We start from the raw sequence: 16,230 nt of genomic DNA on the forward strand, positions 1-16,230 counted from the left end.
TCTGCCCTAAAAATCTTCCCTTCAACCGCTGAGCATTTTACTGCCTCCCTGGTTTTGAGTTATAATTTTTTAAAAGAAGTTTTTTTTTTTTTAAATAATGAAATAGTCTTAGACATGCAGCAAAGTGTCTTTACAACAGCGCAGAGAGCCCCAGTGGACTCCACACAAGACTGTGTGTTCACCTCTCGTGTTGCTGTGGGGCGAGACGATGGCCTCACCTCCAGGTGGACTTCAGACCTTGCTGGGTTTCCCCCAGTGCCCTCTCTGTGTCCCAGGACCCATCGAGGACACCAGATGCATTTGCTGTTCACGTCTCCCAGCCCCTCCAGCCTGCGACAGTTTCTGTCTGTCCTTGCCTTTCATGACCTGAGTGGCTTTGAAGAGTCTTGCTGGTTATCTTGTAGGATGTTCCCCAATCCAGGTCCGCAGTCCAGGGAAGACGATCTTCCTGCGATGAGATTGGGGGTGTGTGCTTTTGGGAAGAGGAGTCACGTGGGGTGCCCGACATCGGCTAACCTTCATCACTTGCTCAGGTGATGTCTGCCTGCTGTCTCCCATGAAATGCCTGCTTTTTCCTCTTCTCCTTCTGTTCCTTGGGAGCCTGTCTCAGCCCAGGCCACCCTCAAAGAAGCAAGAGCGTGGAATCACGTTCACCTCTCGGAGCAGGAGCATCTACCTCTGCTATTTGTAATTCTTCTGCAAGAAGGATTGTCTCCTCTCCCTATTTATTTATTTATCCCATCATTTACTGACATCTGCATGGACTCTCGTGCTCTATTTCATCTCTGGGATGTGACCCACGTTCCGCCGTGCATTTTCTTTCTTTCTTTCTTTTTTTTTTATTTGAGACAGAGTCTCCCTTTGTTGCTGAGGCTGAAGTGCAGTGGCGCAATCTCGGCTTACTGCAACCTCTGCCTCCCAGGTTCAAGCAATTTTCCTGCCTCAGGCTCCTCAGTACCTGGGATTACAGGCACCTGCCACCATGCCCAGCTAATTTTTGTGTATTTAGTAGAGACGGGGTTTCACCATGTTGGCCAGGCTGTTCTTTAACTCCTGACCTCAGGTGATCCACCTGCCTCGGCCTCCCAAAGTGCTGGGATTACAGGCGTGAGCCACCGCGCCCGGCCTACTTTCTTGCTCAGGTTTTTCCAGTGTTGGCCACAGGGAGCCCTTTCTGCCGGCCTCCTGTGTCTGTTCACAGCTGCCTCTTTGGGCACAGCCTGATTTTCTGGCGCTGCAGGACACCCAGGCTCATCTGTGTGTTCCCTGCCCCAGTCCTAGACCCATTTCTCCAAGGACCCTGGTTCCTTTTACTGCAGGGCAGGATTAGAAGCCGAGATCCGGGTGCCGCTGTGTTTATGCAAATGAATGTCTCAAGATATGTGATGCCAGTTGGATCACCCCTGGCTCCCTCAGGGCAGAATGCAGAGAACTGAGCACCTGGGAAGACATCTAGGTCGCCCACTGCCTCTCCCTGGAAGTAACGGGCTTACCTCTCTCGGAGGAAGTGTTCCGCCCTTTCATCGCTTTTTAAGAATCTGTGCGTGTGGCAGTGGAGGCAGCGAACGCCCAGCATGGGGCGGGCGGTGGTCGGAGCTCGTCGCCTGAGTCGTTTCATTTGACAGCTGTGAGGATGACACAAAGCAAGGAACGGGAAGACACCGGGAGGGTACACAGTCATTTGCCGAGGTATTGATTCTGTGAAAAAATTAAATTTTCCTAGAGCCATTTGGAAATACATTTCATACGTTGTCGGCATCGCACTTCTCTGTCCCTTAGTGCTTTGGTTGTTTCCCGAGAACAAGGAGCAGAGTGTTCCCTTGTGTTTCCACAGCACAGCTCTTAAAGTTGAGGGACCCGACCGTCACACAGCGGCGTGATCTGCAGTCCATATGCTAACCTTGCCAGTCATCCCGATAATGTCCCTGGAGGGGTTCCCCAGCTGGAGTCCAGGATGCAGTTTGGGCTCACGTGTTGGGTGGGTAGTTGCCACAGCTTTACTTCTCTGGAAGACCCTTCTTTGTCATTAGTGATGCGGGTAATTTTGGAGAGCGCAGGCCAGCTGTTCCACGGAGCAGTTCTCCTTTGGGGGCCTGCTGAGGGCTCTCCTGACTCCATCGGTGCTGTGCGTCCTGGGGGTGTGACTTTGTGTCTGGGGGTGTGACTGCACATCCCGGGTGTGTGACTGCACGTGTATGCTGAGAGCTCAGTTACAGAAAGAACGAGTTCGGCATTCACAGGATTATGAAATATGGGGCATGGGGGTGGAAGTGAGGCTTTTTAAATAAATCAAATATCTGTGAAAAATGTCTATCAGTTCAACAGCTTCTGTGGCCACCTCTTGAGAATTGTTAGATAAAAATTGCTGGCGCCCAGCTGAAGAAGTTATCTTCCTGGGAGATGCTGAGCCCAAGAGAGTAAAGGTTGTGTCTGTGGGAGTGTAAATGGTGGAAATTTGACTCAGCATGAAAAAAAACAATAGTTCATCAAACTAACAATGTTAGGAGTCATTGGCTTCCAAAGTGGAGGCGAGGGCTAACGAGTGAGACAAACATTTTTTGCAGACTAACTCATTCCTGCTTATTACCTGGAGAATGTGCTAGTGTGTTCAGCTCATGTGAGAAATAGAAGGATTTTGCATTTTATAAAAGTAAGACTGCTCATGGACTAATTTTTATGCTTGATTTTAGTCAAAGGCAGAGAAGTGATCATATCCCATTTTTAAGGAATAATTTTGAAGCCAATTAATTTGTTTCAACTCGACCTTCTCAGGCCAGAATGAAATTGTGCAAGGTTAGAAAATGACCCCAAGATCCCTTACTGGGAACCACGTTGTTTTTCAAGCCTCAGAAGGACATGTTGAAGGAAGTGCTGCTTTGTGCCGAGAGAGAGAGACCCAGGAACAGAGGCACCATTTATTTTGTAAGATTAAGTAGACCTCACTTTATGTTAGATGGATATGGAACAGGGAGATGTACCGCAGATAAACGAAGAGGCATTTATACCATTTATTTTAAAATTGGCTACTTTCTAAAGGATTCACACAAGGTTTCTTTACTGTACAAACATTAAGCCAAGACCTATTCCTTATGCTGTATCACAACTGCACTTACATTTTCGGAAAAGGAGGATCATTCTGTATGTGTTTCGATGGCTGAGAGTGAAAACATGCACCATGGACAGGGCTTGTATGGACCACGCCAGCCTCACTCCATGGGTGACAAATATGTGGCTGATGGCAGAGTGTGAATTTTTTTTTCTTTTTTCTTTCTTTGTTTCTTTGTGTGTGTGTGTGTGTGTGTGTGTGTGAGATGGTGTCTCACTCTGTCGCCCAGGCTGGAGTGCAATGGCATGATTGATCTGGGCTCACTGCAATCTGTGCCTCCTGGGTTCAAGCCATTTTCCTGCCTCAGCCTCCCAGGTAGCACCACCGTGCCTAGCTGATTTTCATGTTTTTAGTAGAGACGGGGTTTTGCCGTGCTGGCCAGGCTGGTCTCGAACTCCTGACCTCAAATGATCTGCTCATCTCGGCCTCCCAAAGTGCTGGGATTACAGATGTGAGCCACTGTGCCTGGCCAAGCTTGCATTTTTTTTTTTTTTTTCCCACAAAACCTTTAACCCAGGAGTACAGTAGGAGTCATCATGGGAACTTTAAGGACTTAGAAAATTAAAAACCATAAGCAGATTTAGAAATTAAATTTCATAAAAGTACACTTACAGTAATGATGACATTCAACATTCAACAAAGGAACAGAACTTTTTTTTTCTTTTTTTTTTTTTAAGACAAATTCTTACTTTGTCACCCAGGCAGGAGTGCAGTAGTATAATCTCAGCTCACTGCAACCTCTGTCTCCCGGGTTCAAGCGATACTCCTGCCTCAGCCTGCCAAGTGTCTGGGATTACAGGCATCTACCACCATGCCCGGCTAATTTTTGTATTTTTAGTAGAGACAGGGTTTCACCATGCTGGCCAGGCTGGTCTCGAACTCCTGACTTCAAGTGATCCATCCACCTCAGCCTCCCAATTTTAGGCCATTCTTTACCATTCCTCTTTGTGCGTGTTTGTCTACATGATTATTTTTTAATATTTTATTTTTAATTGACAAATAATAACTAGTATATATTTATAGGGTGAACTGTGAAGTTTTGCTATATGTTTACAATGTGGAATGACTAAATCAGGCTAATTCACACATCCATCACCTCACATACTGACCATTTTTTTGTGGTGAAAACACTGAAATTCTGCTCTTTCAGCAATTTTGAAATACACAATGCATTATTATCTCTTATACTGACCACTCTGTGAGATCAATCTGTAAGTTTAGCCCTCCTGTCCTACTGAAACTTTGTACCCTGTGACCGTCATCTCTCCTTTCTCCATCCAGCCCTCACTCCAGCCTCTAGTAACCACCATTTAACCACCATTATACCCTCTACTTGTATGAGTCTGACTTTTTTTAGATTCCACATATGAATGAGAAGATGTGGTATTTGTCTTTCTCAGCCTGACTTATTTCACTTAGCAGAATGTCTTCCAGGCTTATCCATGTTGCCGCAAAGGACAGGAGTTCCTTCTTTTTTAAGGCTCACTTTGGTATTCCATTTCTACATTTCCATTATCCTTTCATCCCTTGATAGACACTGAGGTTGATTTTTCTATCTTGGGTACTGTGAACAGCACTCCATGAACACGGGGGTGCAGGTTCTTTTCCAGTCAGTCATTTTATTTCCTTTGGGTACATAGCCAGAGGTGGGGTTGCTGGGTTGTATGGTAATCCTATTTGTAGTGTTTTGAGGAATTTCCACACTGCTCCTCAGGATGGCTGTATTAATTTACATCCCTGCTAACAAAGCACAAGGGGTTCCTCTTTTGCACACCCTCACCAACACGTGGCATCTCTTTTCGACAACAGCGTCTGAACAGGTGTGTGTGACAGTGCATTATGGTTTTAATTTGCATTTCCCTGATGATTAGTGATGTTGAGCATTTTTTCAGATTGGCCATTCTGATATCTTCTTTTGAGATATGTCTGTTCTGAGCCTTTGCCCCAGTTTTTAATTGAGTTATTTCTTTTATTGTTATTGAGGTGTTTGAGTTCCTTATGTATTTTTGGATAATATTTTTTCCTTTTTTTTGAGATAGAGTCTCACTCTGTCACCCAGGCTGGAGTGCAGTGGCACTATGATGTCTCACTGCAACCTCCACCTCCCAGGTTCAAGTGATTCTTCTGTCTCAGCCTCCCAAGTAGCTGGGACTACAGGCACCTGCCACCATGCTCAGCTAAATTTTGTATTTTTAGCAGAGACGGGGTTTCACCATATTGGCCAGGCTGGTCTTTAACTCCTGATCTCAGGTGATCCACCCACCTCAGCCTCTTTGTTCTGTTGTTTCCTTTGCTGTGCAGAAGCTTTTCCGTTTGATGTAATCTCATTTGTTTATGTTTGCTTTTGTTTCCTGTGCTTTTGGGGTCATATCCAAAAACATCTTTGCCTGGACCAGTGTCATGGAGCTTTCCCCTGTTTTCTTTTTAGAGCTTCACATAAGCTGTACCTGAAATGTAAGTTTCAGGTCTTACGTTGAAGTCTTTAATCTATTTTGAGTTGATTTTTGAATATGGTGTCTGAGAACGGACAATTTCACCCTCTGCCTGTGGAGATCCAGTTTCCCCAACACCGTTGATTGAGGACACTGTCCTTTCTCCATTGTGTGTTTTCAGCACCTTTGTCAAACACCGTCAACCATACGTGCACGGGTGTGTTTCTGGGCTCCCTCTCCTGTTTCGCTGTTTACCGTTTATCTTCATGGAAGTTTTTATGTGGAGTGCGGGTCTCTCCTCCTGTCCCACTTGTATGTGGTCTTATAGATGTTGAGGGATATATCTGTTCTGTCTTTAGGCCTCCTCTCCACATTCACTTTTTAAAATGAGGCTGTTGGAAAGTTGGGCTTGTTCCTCATTGCTTTCAAAATTGTTTTGTCCCCCTAGGAGTAGAAAGTTGACTTTTGCATACATTGCTGGCAATAATTAACACAACTGGTCAAAGTATGTATCTCCATCACATATGTCTAGATAAAACTATAGATGGCATTTGTGATTCCCATATAAAGTAAATCACCAACACCCAGGTTTACCTTTGTCTATCAGGGGCACATGCGCACCACAGCACACAGGAGGTGACTCAATGTGGAGCCCTCGGCTGGCAGTGTGCAGTCTGTCGAGTCAACTGCAGCTGATGCCCCTGGTGCTGAGATGCCCCTGCCGGCCGCTCCGGCTCTCTCTCTCAAGCACAGTGTGGCCTGGGGCAGGTGGGCTGGATGTTGGCCAGTCACACAGGCCTCTGCGCTTTCTTCTGAGACTCTCGGGCTGAAAGCATGGGCCACCTGGGGTGGGTTTTTTGTTGTTGTTGTTGTTGTTTTGTTGTTTTTTCTTTTTTTTGACAGTCTCACTCTGTCGCCTAGGCTGGAGTGCATGATCTCGGCTCACTGCAACCTCTGCCTCCTGGGTTCAAGCGATTCTTCTGCCTCAGCTTCCCAAGTAGCTGGGATTACAGGGGCCCGCCCCCACACCTGGCTAATTTTTTGCATTTTTAGTAGAGATGGGGTTTCACCACGTTGGCCAGGCTGGTCTTGAACTCCTGACCTCAGGTGATCCACCTGCCTACAGCTCCCAAAGTGCTGGGATTACAGGCATGAGGGTGTTTTTTAAAACACACTTGCTTCCCTTAGATCACCTTTGATGCCTACCTTGTTAGAAAAGGAACTCTGTATAAAAGCCTTCCCGAGGCTGGTTCGCAGTGGCTTGGAGTTTTGAGCTCAACTGAGGGTGGTAGTTTATGGGAAAGCTCTCAGTGGCTTCTCTGTGTCTTCATAGGATTCGGCCAGACCCTTTCCTGTGGATGCTGCCTCTCACCCGGTTTCTGTCTGCCCCCCTTGGGAGTCATGCTATAGGGCAATCATGCCCTGAAATGCTCTCATTCTCAGCCTTTAAAACATTCTTATGACTAAATTCAGTGAACCTGGAGAAAAGTCCTCTAACCTGCTGCACTCTGCTCCAGGCTCTGTGAAGCCTCTAGATGTCACTGGGAGAACAGACACGGAGCGCCTGCCCCGCCGCCAAGCCAGATCCGTCTTTTTGATGCAAACACATCACTTAGTGAGTGGAAGATTATTAAAGGCATTATACTTACCCCAGTGACAAGGACAGGTCCAGCAAATTACAGTTTCCAGGAAATAGCAGGTCATTTTGAAGGCAATAATATAGATTCTTAATCTGCACATGATACACATTAGGAGGGATAAAACATATCTTTTGAGATATTACAAGGCTCTTATTACATCAGTAAAGTCATAAAAATGCGTGATCTATCTATACATTAAGTTTGGGTATGAATTTTAAATATTCCATGTTTCAAAGAGGCATGTCAAAGGGAGCGGGCTCACTCATTTTTCAAAGCAGTAAATTACAGCATTGAAATATTTCACATTAAGCATATGATACTGCAAAGCTATCACAGGGTGAGGCAGGACCTGAGTCAGGAGTTTCTGGGTCTTCAGGGAGCTGTGTTCACCCCGGTGTCCTGATCTGTCCTTGGGCATTTTCTCCATGGTGGTTCTGCCTCTCAATTTTCATAAAGACTTTCTCATGTTTGGGAAAAAGCAGTGGTTGGGAGCCATTAGAAACTTCTCTTATCCTTTGTTTTGTAGAGGCTAAACATGGTCAACACTTATGATCTTTATTTTTTTAATTGCCTTTTTGAGCTGCAGTTAAATAATGAATGGAGGGAAAGATTGCATATAATAGTCTCATTTTTCACTGGCTTAAAAATAGATGAATATCTTATTTAGACATCATTTTACCTGTAGGATCATGACCATATTTCTTAAAGGGGTCATATTTAAAAGGTGTATTGAAGGGGAATAATAAAAGGGAATATTTAAAAGGTACATTAGAATGAAAATTAAAATACACGATCCCAAACTGATTGAACTTTATGACACCAAAAGAAACACCCAGCCCCTCACTGCCTCCGTGCTGCTTTAATTCTTTGCTTCCAGTCTGGTTCATCATTCACATTCATTCATACCTGCTTTTATGTTAGTAAGATGTGAGTCTACTTCCCAGTAACACAAACATAATTTCTTTTAATATATTGCTGTCAAAAAGCAATGAACCCAGACTGCACCAGGAAGAACACAGAATCCAGCTTTGGTCCTGGCTTTGTTGGAGGCTTGGCTGTGCACCTGATAGGGTTCAGCTTTGTGTCCCCACCCAAATCTCATCTTGAATTGTCATCCCCAGAATCCCCATAGTCCCCACGTGTCAAGGGAGGGACCAGGTGGAGGTGATTGAATCATGGGGTTGGTTTCCCCCATGCTGTTCTCCTGATAGTGAGTTCTCATGAGATCTGATGATTTTACAAGGGGCTCTTCCCCCTTCACTCAGCACTTCTCCTTCCTGCTGCCTTGTGAAGAAGGCACCTTGCTTCCCCTTTGCCTTCTGCCATGATTGTAAGTGTCCTGAGGCCTCCCCAGCCATGATGAACTGTGAGGCAATTCAACCATTTTCCTTTATAAATTACCCAGTCTCAGGCAGTCCTCATAGCAGTATGAAAACAGACAAATACCACACCCTTGGACAAATTGCTTTTCTTTTTCTGTGCCTCAGTTTTCTTCTCTGTAAAAGTTGGGTCAGCAGTTCTCAAATTGAGCTCCATTCATGTGCCCAAGGGAACTCTGCTTTCCCCCGCTGTGGCCCCCAACCCCCCACACCCCTCGGTCACACTCCCCAGTCACAGCCCCCGGTCACACCTCTTGGTCACAGGCTCGGGTTTCGTCTTGTATGTTGCTCTTTCCCACAAGAGTCCTCTCCCAAAGGTTCTCGGGTCTTTGTTTTTCAGGTAGAATCACGTGGTTCAAAGGTTTTCTAAGCTACTTCTCAGATCTAAAATTTTAAGGCATTATAATTTGTCTTTCTCATTTTGATGACTAGCTAATTCAAAGTCTCTGCTCCTAACCTTTAGATGTGCTGAGGGCTGAACGCAGCTGTGCCCATCAGGTAGGTGTCTGGGAATAAACACACCCCATGCCCTTGGTCTTCTGCACTGACCACTCATGGCTCCTTGTCCAAATCAGTTTGCAGAACTCTCAAGTCCATTAGAGATCTTCTCTTGGTTCAGTGGTAACAGAGGCTGCACCATCAGTTCAGACACACGACTGTAACAGCAGCCCTCACCATTTGTCTGTTTCCTCTTCATTCCCATATCCTAGTCAAATCATTAACAACGTTTAAAGCAACAGGTCACCATACTAATGAGGATGGCTGGTCTTGGAGCCCCCACTCAGTGAGAAACTAAGAAGTGGTGGTATTTGAGCAGGTAAATCCTGATATTGCAGGACTCACCTGCAACCGGCAGAAATCAGGCCCAGACAAGAGGGAGAAGCACCCAGGACCCAGCCCAGGTGAGCTCGCTTATGAGGCAGAGAGTGCCTCCCAGCCAGGTGCTGAGGAAGTGCCAGACTGGATGTCAGGACAGTGGGGACAGCAACAGGGTGTAGACCTAGGAGCAAAATAAGACTAAATCTTCTGGAGCTCTGGCACCAGCGACCTCAAAGCTCCCTGGAGGCACAGAAGGGAGCCTGGGCCCAGTACAGACCTTCTTGCTGGGAAAGGGATTGTATGCTTGTTGTGGTAGCCTAAGGCAGGCTGCAGCCAGCCAGAGGGACAGGGAACCTAGGAACTTGCCTCAGCGGGTGGGCGTGGCCCTCTGTTGGGTGGGCGTGGCAAGCTCCACCAGGTGGGTGGGGCCTGCATCAGCAGAGCCTGCTCCATCAAATGGTCAGAGCCCGCTCCGGAAGTGGGAACCTTCCAACCCCACCTCCAGGCTGCTGTTTGCTGTCACAGAGTGGCTGTTTTCAGTATGGCTTCAGTTCTTTTGCCCGAATAGAGGAAAACTTGCAGGTATGTATTTCCATGTTTTTCTTTTAAACATTGAAACAAAGAAGAAAAAAACCCAAGTCCTTCTATTTATCTGTCAACTAGGCTACCTGAGTACAAGGGAGGCTTTTATTTTTAAATTTATTTATTTATTTTGAGACAGAGTCTCCCTCTGTTGCCCAGGCTGGAGTGCAGGGGCTCAGTCTGGGCTCCCTGCAACCTCTGCCTCCCAGGCTTAAGCCATCCTCATGCCTCAGCCTCCAGAGTAGCTGGGATTACCGGCACGCACCACCATGCCCGGCTAGTTCTTGTATTTTTAGTAAAGATAGGGTTTCACCATGTTTCCCAGGCTGGTCTCTCCTGGGCTGAAGCCATCTGCTGGCCTCGACCTCTCAAGGTGCTGGGATTACAGGTGTTAGCCACCCCGCCTGGCCATAAGCAAGCTTGTAAAAAATGTTCCATGTCTACACCCGGCCAGAATTAGTGCATTTAAACCTCACAACCACCCTCAGAGATGCACACCCCACGTTACCCCGGAGCCAGAGCCTGCTCAAAGACAGACAGAGAACAGCCAGGGGAAAGCAGTGGGTGGAGGGCTGGAGAGAAAGATGTGCTGCTTTTAGAAATGTTGTAAAAAATGTTCCATGTAAAAAATGTTCCATGTCTTGTAAAAGATGTCTTGTAAGAAATGTTCCAGCTTGTAAAAAATGTTCCATGTCTACACCATTGCTACCTGCTTTACAGTGTTTTGAGAAAATACTTCCTACCTCTATCCAAGCAGTGACACCATTCATTCATTCCATCGCTCATTCCCTGAGCATTTGAGACCACCCAGCCCTGGGCTCCTCTGCCTCTTAGTGCTACCAGTGCACAGAATAGCTGCTCACTAGGGGTTGGAATCAAGCAATACATCAGTGGGTGGACACTGCGTTATTACAGCAAGAGTTCACGTTATTAACTGATATGCACAATGCTGGCACAATCTCACTTTCTTTGGGCCCTTTAATGTGAAATGTGAGATAACTTAGTTTGGCACCAAGGTAAATTTTGTTTAGAATTATTAATGAGCAAAGGATTTACTGAGCAAAAGAGTGAATGTGAACAAGGTCATAGAAGAAATGTTTACACGGACTAACTCTGTTTTCCAGTTAGCTTACAGCACTATTGCAAACATGCAGGCAGTTAACACACACCATCCTTACCATTTATGCGCCGTGGCTCCATGAGGGCAGCACACCTGTGTTCTTCACGGCTGCATCTTTGCTCTGAGAGTTCTGCCTGGCCCACGACAGGTGCTTCATCAATATTACCTAAAGTATAAACAAATCGAAGCAAATCACGTCAGAGCCTCTGCTAGATTCGTTCTTATTAGCCCACCTGGCAGGACTAGAGACATTTGAGGAAATATCTAGTTAAAAATAACCTGTAAATCAGCCCTGGTACATATTAAAGCAAACACTGCTGCATATATTATAATTTATCAACCCAGATGAGCTTGTTCTGTCTGTATATAACCAAATCAAGAACAACTGTGCCACTTTGTAAATTCTAAAGGATAATTTTGGAAATTTTTGCTGGGGTACTCTCTTTGTTTTTCTTCCCTCCATTTCTCCTTCTCTCCCATCCGTGTTTGCTATGCATTGATCTATTTTAGTTTGATAGTTTTATAATTAAAAATTTAAAAACACTTAGAACACTTCAGAAAAACATGTGACAGGGAAACGCACAGGCACGTGTGTTCACACTTAAATATTCGAAGTTAAACCTGGACGCCCATCCTTTCCCTCTTCCACTCCAGAATTTACCACTGTCTTGCTTGAAGTTGGTACATAACATTCTCTTGCCTCTTCCTTCTCTGCCCCCGGCCCCTGGCCCCGCCTTCCCTTCCCTTCCTGACAGATTCTCGCTCTGTTGCCCAGGCTGAAGTGCAGTTGCAAGATTTTGGCTCACTGTAACCTCTGTCTCCTGGGTTTAAGCGATACTCCTGCCTCAGTCTCCTGCGTAGCTGGGATTACAGGCGACCGCCACCACACCATGCTAATTTTTGTATTTTTAGTAGAGACGGGGTTTTGCCAAGTTGGCCAGGCTGATCTCAAACTCCTGACCTCAGGTGATCTGCCCGCCTTGGCCTCCCAAAGTGCTGGGATTACAGGCGTGAGCCACCACGCCCAGCCCTCTTTTTATTCTTTATCCGCCTAAGTAGTTCTATATTTTTCTACTGAGAAATAATTAGGTTGTTTCTAATTTTGATACCGTAAGTAGAATTCAACAAACATCTTTATTAACACCTCTTTGTGAATATTTATGAGAGTTTTCTAAGTGTAAACGCGGAACTGCTGGGTGGAAGAAATGATGCGCCAGCTTCAACAGGGATTGCCGAATTGCTCTCTGGAAAGGCTGTGAAGTTTCTCCTGTGGCCCCTGTGCTGCTCTGTGTGCAACAGAGGTCTCTGCGTTTTTGAACACAGTGGACGCTTGTGACTCGGGTGCTGACTCTGGGATGGCGTTGTCCTTGTCGTTGCTTTACTCTGTCGTTAGGGCTAATGACTTTTGATCTGCTTTGCTTTTCTATGTCGATGACCATATCGACTGCAAATAACAATTTCCTTTCTTTCTTTACAATTCTCCTGAGTTTTATTTTTTGTGTTACATTCTCAGGTTAAATGTCCAGTGCAACAGCCAAGAGGACAGAGTATTGCAGCAAGCGCACCTGGTGGATGTTTCTGATGATGTTTGGCTAGTGGGAGGCTCCTGGTAAGCTTTTGGTAAGCTTGGTAACAGCCAAGAGGAGACAGTGTTGCAGCAAGCACACCTGGGGGATGTTTCTGATGTTTGGCTACAGTGAGGCTCCTGGTAAGCTTTTGATAAGCTTGGTAACAGCCAAGAGGAGAGAGTATTGTAGCAAGCACACCTGGGGGATGTTTCTGATGTTTGGCTACAGTGAGGCTCCTGGTAAGCTTTTTATAAGCTTGGTAACAGCCAAGAGGAGAGAGTGTTGCAGCAAGCATACCTGGGGGATGTTTCTGATGATGTTTGGCTAGAGGGAGGCTCCTGGTAAGCTTTTGATAAGCTTGGTAACAGCCAAGAGGAGAGAGTATTGTAGCAAGCACACCTGGGGGATGTTTCTGGTGTTTGGCTACAGTGAGGCTCCTGGTAAGCTTTTGATAAGCTTGGTAACAGCCAAGAGGAGAGAGTATTGTAGCAAGCACAGCTGGGGGATGTTTCTGGTGTTTGGCTACAGTGAGGCTCCTGGTAAGCTTTTGATAAGCTTGGTAACAGCCAAGAGGAGAGAGTGTTGCAGCAAGCACACCTGGGGGATGTTTCTGATGATGTTTGGCTAGAGGGAGGCTCCTGGTAAGCTTTTGGTAAGCTTGGTAACAGCCAATGGGAGACAGCATTGCAGCAAGCATATCTGGGGGATGTTTTTGACATTTGGCTAGAGGGAGGCTCCTGGTAAGCTTTTGGTAAGCTTGGCAACCTCCAAGAGGAGAGAATATTGCACCAAGCACACCTGGGGGATGTTTCTGACGTTTCGCTAGAGTGAGGCTCCTGGTAAGCTTTTGGTGGTTCCACTCGTTAGGATAATTGAGTTCCTTCCTGCTCCTAGTGGCTAAGAGTTGCTTGTGTTCATTTAAAAGTGGCAAATGGTCGTTAAATTTCTTCAATATTTTATCAGAGCTACTGCAATACTTATCTTCCTATTTTCTCTTTTAGTCTGGTTAATGTATTAAATTATATTCATGGATACTCTTGTTAAACTATTGGGCTCATGATGTATGTATAAATAAATGTTGCTGACATATTTGCAAATGTTTTATTAGAAATGTTTGCATTTATCTTTCCTGTAATTAAAGTTCTACCGTTTCTGGTTTTGGTATCAATCATAGATTAGGTCTTCCTTGAAAGTTTGGTGGAAATCACTTGTAATGTGATCTAGGGCTTATGTTGTTTTGTGGTTTGCTTTCACAAAAGGTTATAGGACTAGTTATTCTTTTTATTTATTTTGAGACAATTATAATATATTTTTAAAATGATCATTTTGTATAGGTTTACCCAACTCATTACAATTGAATTTCCATAGTATTGTCTTGTGATTTAAAAATTTTACATTCTTTCTGCTGTCTTCAGGAGACTCACCTAACACATAGGACTCGCATACATTTAAAAGGGATGGAAAAAGATATTCTATGCAAATGGACACCAAAAGCAAGTAGAAGCAGCTATTCTTATATCAGACAACCTTTAAAGCAACAACAGTTAAGAAAGACAAAGAGGGATATTATACAATGGTAAAAGGACTATTCCAACAGGAAACTGTCATAATTCTAAATACGCATAGAAACATCCATGGGCAGGTTTTTGTGTTAATATGTTTCACTTCCTTTGGGTAAACACCAAGGCGTGTGACTGCCGGAGTGTGTGGTGTGACTGCCAGATTGTATGGTGCGACTGCCGGAGTGTGTGGTGGGACTACCAGAGTGTGTGGTGGGACTGCCGGAGTGTATGGTGGGACTGCTGGAGTGTGTGGTGTGACTGCCGGAGTGTGTGGTGTGACTGCCGGAGTGTGTGGTGTGACTGCCGGAGTGTGTGGTGTGACTGCCAGATTGAATGATGTGACTGCTGGAGTGTGTGGTGTGACTGCCAGATTGAATGATGTGACTGCTGGAGTGTGTGGTGTGACTGCTGGAGCGTGTGGTGTGACTGCCGGAGTGTGTGGTGGGACTGCTGGAGTGTGTGGTGTGACTGCCAGATTGAATGATGTGACTGCTGGAGTGTGTGGTGTGACTGCTGGAGCGTGTGGTGTGACTGCCGGAGTGTGTGGTGTGATTCCCGGATTGAATGGTGTAATTGCCAGAGTGTGTGGTGGGACTACCAGAGTGTGTGGTGGGACTGCCGGAGTGTATGGTGGGACTGCTGGAGTGTGTGGTGTGACTGCTGGAGTGTGTGGTGTGACTGCCGGAGTGTGTGGTGTGACTGCCAGATTGAATGATGTGACTGCTGGAGTGTGTGGTGTGACTGCCAGATTGAATGATGTGACTGCTGGAGTGTGTGGTGTGACTGCCAGATTGAATGATGTGACTGCCGGAGTGTGTGGTGTGACTGCTGGAGTGTGTGGTGTGACTGCCGGAGTGTGTGGTGTGATTCCCGGATTGAATGGTGTAATTGCCAGAGTGTGTGGTGCGACTGCCAGATTGTATGGTGTGACTGCCGGATTGAATGGTGTGACTGCCAGAGTGTATGGTGGGACTGCCGGATTGTATGGTATAAGTCTATTTAGATTTGTAAGAAGCCATACTGTCTTCCACAGTGGCCGCCCCATTTTGCATTCCCATGGCAGTGGGTGAGAGCTCCTGCTGCTCCACATCCCCGCCAGCAGTAGGGGTTGCCAGTGTCTGGACTTTGGCCCCCTTCTAATTGGCATGTGATGCTGACCTGCCCTTTTTGGCCATAGGATCCTGTTAGCATATCTTGGTCGGCCACGTAGCCCAGCGAGCTTGGCTCAGCTGACATTCTCAGCTCTTCCTGCTCCAACCCTCTCTCCTACCACTGAGAACTTCAGTCTTTCAAGTATCACAAAACAAGCAAACAAAAACCAAACCACTGAAGTAATAGCATTTCTAGCTGTTTGTAGGAAGAATTTTTCTATACTATCCTTGTCTGCCATTTTCCTCAAAGGGGAAGCATCGGGAATATTTATGGGAAAGGGATGTGTGAATGTGTGTCTTTCATTAAGTAGTGGGTTTTTGAAGGGTGAGGCAGAGGCATCTTTATTCATACATCCAGACTCCTTCATGGGGGGACATGGTGCTTGCAGCAGTCCAGTTAGTTCTATTTTCTAGGCTGAAGACATGGTTTCTAGTAGCAATGTCTGGCATATGTGTTCTTTAACCCTGATATGTGTCCAAGACACTCCCCAAAGATGAGCATCAGTTTCTGTACGGAGCTTACTTTCTAAGCTATCAAAGTGTATGTTATTGAACTACAGGATTCTACTTGTTAGGCAATTTCCCTCCTATGTTGATAATGCTGTCCTTCAAAGGGATGTCTGTTCCCTGAAGCTGTGCTATTTCTGAAAGGAGAGCTGCGTTTTCTAAGGGGACACGAGACGGAGCAGCATGGAAGACCTCAGATGAGACAGACTTCTGTGATCTTCCCACTTCTTTTCGCCATTCTGTATCTTTTCTGTACTTTGTACGTTATCCCCCGCTCCCCTCAACTCAGTTCAGGAGAGGTTCTGGGGACCTGTCCGATGTTAAGCCCCACTCCCCTCAACTCAGTTCAGGAGAGGTTCTGGGA

At 45.8% G+C, this 16,230-nt stretch overlaps 1 long non-coding RNA gene across 1 annotated transcript in view; it reads left to right on the forward strand.

Annotated features, from left to right (window-relative positions):
- The first annotated feature begins 9,899 nt into the window (after positions 1-9,899).
- LOC134739981 (uncharacterized) overlaps positions 9,900-16,230 on the forward strand; it is a 40,288-nt gene continuing 33,957 nt past the window's right edge. The window contains exons 1-2 of the long non-coding RNA XR_010127143.1: positions 9,900-9,958; positions 12,592-12,687. This is a non-coding gene — a long non-coding RNA (uncharacterized LOC134739981). The remainder of the gene's footprint in view (positions 9,959-12,591; positions 12,688-16,230) is intronic.

This window comes from Pongo pygmaeus, chromosome 7, assembly GCF_028885625.2.
Source record: "Pongo pygmaeus isolate AG05252 chromosome 7, NHGRI_mPonPyg2-v2.0_pri, whole genome shotgun sequence".
NCBI classification, from domain to species: Eukaryota; Metazoa; Chordata; class Mammalia; order Primates; family Hominidae; genus Pongo; species Pongo pygmaeus.